The sequence below is a fragment of the Parasteatoda tepidariorum genome, chromosome 2 (genome assembly GCF_043381705.1).
Source record: "Parasteatoda tepidariorum isolate YZ-2023 chromosome 2, CAS_Ptep_4.0, whole genome shotgun sequence".
Lineage (NCBI taxonomy): Eukaryota > Metazoa > Arthropoda > Arachnida > Araneae > Theridiidae > Parasteatoda > Parasteatoda tepidariorum.
In genome coordinates, this window is record NC_092205.1 from 3,430,839 (window position 1) to 3,437,440 (window position 6,602).

The window sequence follows — 6,602 nt, forward strand, 5'->3', positions numbered from 1 at the left end:
GTTCTAATGATCCGATTTTCACGAACTAAGTGTCAATCTTAATGGTTCCTGGGGGTGACCTCAAATATGCTAATTAATTAGTGCTAACTATTAATTAAGTTACGAAATCATACACAAAAACGTACTTTCTCTGAATAAACATATATTTTTTTTTACATATTTTGATTCTTAACCTTCACATTCTGGTAAATATGGTCCCTACAGTTTGGTCGGGAGAGCGATTCAAAATTCGGACCCCTTAATGTTAATTTCACTTTTGCATTTTAAGTCATATTTTTAAAACTAATAAAGAAATTCAAAAACAAAGTGTTTCCCCTCATAAAACCTGTTTACTCAAGGAAAATTTCAAGCAAAAAATAACTTTTAATAATTATTTATTATTTAATTGTGGATGAAAGAATTTTGAATTATGAGGTATAAGTTTTTATACCATATAAATCTGGCAAAAATCTATAGCAAAATCTGGAGATTCAAAAATTTTTATTAAGTAGAAGTCTAGATAAATTAAATTTAGCAATTTTGGGGCAATGAAGAAATATTTAAATGGGACAATTGATATTTAAATATAGATAACTTACGAGAAACTTGACTTACGCGCGTAGTTTAAAATGTCATTCAAATTGTTTTCGCCCACAATCTATAGCTAATATTTTTTTAATTATAAAATATGATGTTTCTTTTTCAGTCGTCTAAAATTCGTATTTATTTTTATTTAGTCATAATTTAATAAGAGATTTTAGTAAAAATGTTTTTGAATAAAAAACATTTTACTCAATGAAAGTCGAGTTTTATAAAAGCATGTTTCTGATTGAATGTGATTATACGTCAGCTTCTCTTAATTTTATGTTTTAGTTTGTTCTTTCAATAATTGACACAATTTCAATAATATAGAAGAGCATGCATTGATTTGGAATATTATATTTATCAATTTCTTCAACATATAGTTTATAATTAATACGAATACGTAGATAACATTTAATTGAATTTTAACATTTCTCAAAATCTTTTTCTTTATGCTACCACGTATATTATTTTTCCATTAATATACTAATCAAAATCAGTTTATGCACTATTTTTATTTTTCCTTTTCTCATCCTTTTTGCAAATGTTTTTTTTTATTTTTTTTTTTTTTTTACTTTTATTATTATTTTTTTTCTCCCTAATTTTTCATGCCCTCTTAGTATGTATATCTGTTTAAATATCCTACATTATTTGATACCATACTTACGTCTGTAAGCCTCGTGTTGTACTTTTTCAGTGGTGCACGAGGAATCTTTTTGTTATTGAATAAAAAAAAATTTTAAAAAATTATACTAATCAATTGTTTTAGTACTGTAATTTAGGTTTTCTTCTGAAGTAAAATTCCCTTTTTAAATTATTGTCAAGTTTTTTTTAAAGGAAACTTAGAATTTTCGCCAGCTAGCTGAGAATTAAATCTTCTTAAGAAATTAAAAATATTCTGCTGATTAAAATTATTCGATGCAAAATAGCTATTTACTACTCATACTATTTTTTCGAAAAATGAAGATAAATTATTGATATTATTTATTGTTTCTTATTTATTTGAGTACTGAAAAGTAAATGCATATATGTGCACAGCAAAAAATACAACAGTTTGCTTTCTTTTTTAAATGAACAAAAAGTTATGGACATACAATTTTTTTGACGTTCTAAGTATTCTAGCTTGCTAACTTTAAGAAAGTTGCCCTTTTAAAAAGAATAATGTTGAAAAAATTTTACTTAAAATGTTGTTTAATATTATTTCTCGACTTTAGCACAATTCAAAAAAATATTGCTATATCAGAAAAATGCTAGATATGCCTTATTTTGTTGAACATCAAATACTGAAAATAGAATATTGTTTGAAGACTCCAAAACCGTGCTAGTTTCAGAATCATCATTTCAAAAAATCATTTAATCATCAAAAAATCATCAAATCATCTCAAAAAAATTTTCTTTTTCTAACTTTAGAATTTCCTTAATACTGAAAAAGATTTATTAAGAGATTTTTGGATATCAAATTATTTCTTAGATGTAATTAATATGTTTAGCAAATAGTTTCAGTATTCATTTTTTTAGAAATTAGAAATAGAAATTGTTCCCTTACTTCACCGTAAAAGAACAAGATTGTTAATGTTCCTTTTATGCTCAATAGAAAGGTGACAATGATTTAATTTACCTCAGAATTGAATTCTGTTTGGAGGTAACATTTAATTGCTTGAAACAGTCAAAAACAATTAAACTTATTAAAATTATTAGAAATTGGACTTATTCTTTCACTTTATTAAGAACGGCTGGAAAAAGGTGGAAAAGTAGTGAAATGTCCCGTTAGCCACCATACTTACTTTTCATACATTTAATCATATAACTTGAGTTATTTCAGCAAAAATTAAAATAAAATAAAATAAAGGGTAAAATATAAATTCTATTGAAAAATGTCCTTAAGTATATACTAAAACACATCTAAAATGGATTTTAGGTCGATGTATAAAAAATATATTTTTCAAGGATTTCGAATCAGGCCGAGACGTTGACTTGTTCGAAACAATTGACTTGCCACTACTTAACTTTGCATTGCTTCATTCGACTTTTGAAATTTCACTAGTGAACGGAATTGTTTAACGTCCTTAAAAAATGTTTTCCAGAGCAGCAGTCAAAAAATAAGTAAATAAATAAAACAAAAGAAAGTAAAATTAACAAAAATAAATAAATGAATAAATAAAATATGCAGTTTTGAATTTTTTAGAAAGTTTGATGAAATATATATTACGTTTTTTTTTATTTTTTCTAACAGCCATAACCATTTTCTTACGTAAAACTAACTTTACGTAGCATTAAATATTATAATTTAATATGCTGTGTCATCAAACGAATAATCCCCTGAAACTAAAGAGGGGAGAAGAAAATTTCATTATCTTCAAAAAAGATGAAAATGTAAATAAAAAGCATTTGAGCATTCAAAAATTCACACCACGAGTCATTAACGCCTAGAGAGCATTGAGAATGATGATTTGTGTTTAGCTGGCTCAAAAGACTAAAGGACTCATTTAGACTGAAGCAACGCGGTAGATAAGTCTTTTTTCAAGAATACGATAAATCTATTGCTACACATTCTTTGCATCTTGGGGATGAATTTAATCTCTATAATGCAAAGATTCTTACCACCACATCAACTCATTTTGATACCCGAGAATCTTGTTTTGTTCATATGAAAGTTGATTTTCTTGCTAACGATATTAGTTTCACACTATCTCTCTATGAACCGTGGAAATGCATTTTGCCCTGATTTGCCTTTCCCGGTTACAGTAGTTTTTCTAGTTTTGTTTTTATTTAATCTTTTATTTTTTATTTCACTCTTGTAGTACTGTGGTTTCATAATTTTCTTTTTTATCTTTTATTTATATTTTCTAGTTGCAACTTCACATTTCTTTTTAATATTACTTTTTTCTGCATTCACGTCATGCCAGTTTTAATAACGGGCGTTTATTTTCTTCATATATTTTCAAGTCAATGATTTTTTTTTCCCATCAAGTATAATGGATATTTCTTGATTGTTATTTTGATCAGAATCTTATGCCGAAAGAAGTAAACATCTGTAAATTATTATTTCAGCAGGTTTCATGCGTTCCTTATTTTTAATTTTAATATTAAAATTTCACTACTTAAGATTTTGTTACCAGATTTTTGAATTTATATTTTGAAATTTATTATTTAATACCATGGTAAATATAACCGTAATAAAACACATTTATCTTCTTAGTTTAGCTGCCACTATTGCAGTTTCTAAAGGATGTTACGAATTCTGTTTAACAGGAGACTATCGAATCAGATATATGTATGTAATGATGGAAAGAATCATAAAATAGGTTTGTAATAAAAGAAATAAAACAAAGAAATTATAATAGCAATATTTGATGATCGTAACTGTTGAACATATTGGGCGACATTTTAATGTGAATTTACAAAAATCCATTTCAGAATGTATAAAAACATCCGAATGTTATTAGCAAATTATCTTTATCTAAAGAAAGCCGCGTAACTCACATACTTGGTAGAATGACAACTTTTTAAAAAAATGAAACATACAATATTCCTAAACATACATGTTTCAATCTTTTTAGAATGTCACGTAACATTCACTAATTTCTTTAATTGTAAAATAAAAACCCTTCGTCGTAAATGAATAAAGAAATAAAAAAATTATCTATAAAACCTTGTGAATGTGCGTTTTAATTTCTTCTAGATATTTTACAATTTTTACGGGATCTTTTTCGTGATTTGCCCTTCAACCCTGTATGTAATTAAAATATTACAAATTTGGTTTTTGTATAAAATCTTCATATGTAAAGAAATTAAAAGCAACTTGAATACATATAATGCCTTATAAAAAGTTTGTGTGTTCAAATGCTAAAATCTTGGAAAATTACAATTTATAAATCGGTTCAACTTATATTTTTAAAGGAAATGAAAACGAAATGGGCAGTAATCAACTGAAAATACATCTGTTGCCTAGAAACTTCAAGATATTTCTCTATCAACTATTTAAAAATAAAGCCTTTTCGACCGGCGCAAACACAAAAATAAAGAATAGCTTCAGTTTTTATTTCATTCTTTTTTATTCTCTCAGCTTAGTTGCTTAGCAACGGAGCATTTCTTTCTTGTCGATTACGCGGCTAGAGTATGGTTATATTAAATTTTTAATTCTTCTATGGCGATAATTCTTAACCTCACTTCGGAACGACACCAAATATATGAAACTTCACAGAACCCTAAATTTTGATCCAATTTTTTCCAACTTTTGTCCACCTCTTCTATTTTGTGGGTCAGGAATCCAAATGTGTGAAAAAATATATGTTTATTGAGAGAAAGTGCGTTTTGTGTTTGAAAGGGCGTTTTATGTCTGTAAATCAATTTGGAAGGAATGAAAATTTCTATGTGAAGTAAAATAAAAATATATATATTCTGACTTTTCCCCTCTATTAGCTTGTAAACACTGTTATTCAGTGATTTCCTTTTATCTATTATTATTATTTTTTTAATATTTTTAAAGGTCTCCTGGCTGAACGGTATCGTCCACTTAACATTCTGCAGCATGGAGGTTCGAATCTCACTTTGGGAGAATCTTCCTTTCTTTGAATCGTGTTACTTGTTTTTCTTCTTGACAAAGGCTTGTAAATCGTTATTCAGCACACAAACTTCTAACAAAACACGAGAAAAAACCAGCTTCATTTATGAAAAATGTGGTTTAACCTAAAGTGATAAAAAAAACAAATTTGAAAAAAATAATCAAAAAACGAAACGAAATACTCAGGTGTACGTATACCAGATACAAAACAAAATAATCAGGTGTATGTTGGGAGACAAGTCTCGCTTTCATTAATGTCTCTTCTTCCGATTAATTGCTATATTTTAAATAAAATCATATAACCATTTGATGCTTTGTTCGCAAGAATCCATCATTAGAAGTTAATCATTTTTGTTTTTCATTTAAAAATAAAGTGTTTCATTTTTATTTATTTATTTAGTTATTTTTATTTCGTATCATGTGCGTAACACAGCTTCTCATTTGTTTAAGTTGTTTTTGTCCACGCTAGCCCATTTCATAGGGTTTGTGTTTACGAACTATGAAACTGATATGTATATCACTTGTTATTTATAGTGTAAAATTGTTGTTGTTGCTTTGTTTACATCAGTCCTTTAAATGCTGACTAACCATTAAATTGATTATTTAATGTTTTGTTATTTATGTTTTTAAAGAAAAGTTGTTTTTGTTTATATCATTCCTCGACAGATAAGTAATGAAACTGCTTACTTAATGCATAGTTACATATCGAAATAAAAGTTCCATTTTGAACTGATCGTAAAGACACGAATTAACACAAATAACACCGAACTTATATTCTCAATATTTGATTAATGGAGTTTACTTAAAAAATCTAGTTTTCTTCTAGAATATATTTCCTATCAAATAACACATTCAATTTCTTATATTTAATTCCTTTTCTCATAAAATAATACATATTTGGAAAGAATTTAAATATTTTGTAAGAAAATTTTACCAATCGAGCATAACAGACCGCATCAATTTTTAATGATTATACATTCGATTTTATAAATAATATACAGCTTTAAAAAAGCATATATTTCGTACGTTAGTTTTTTATTTTCTGCTTAAATGATTCTTCGTACTTAACATAGCATAATTTTCTACTCTGAGAAAAAAATGATTTTCAAAATGATCAAAATTCTACCTTGTTGCCTACCTTGTTTCTGCTCTTATCGGAAAATCAAAAAGCTCGGCAATTTCTTACCGTAGAGCTTCGTTAATATTTTTTGGTAAAATTAACAATAAAATATGGTTTTATTATATTTAGCAGAGTTTCACTGTGTAATTTCATTTATTATAAATTTATAATCAAGCTGTTTAATTTTTGCTTAAATAATACTTTGTACTTTATACAGCATAGTTTTTAACCCTCAGGGAATAATAATAGTCAAAACTACAGGAATATTGCAAAATCTACTTTATTTCTGGTTGTATGGGAACACCAAAAAAAACTGTGGTAATGATTTGAATGATCTGTGGTAATGATTTTGGTAAA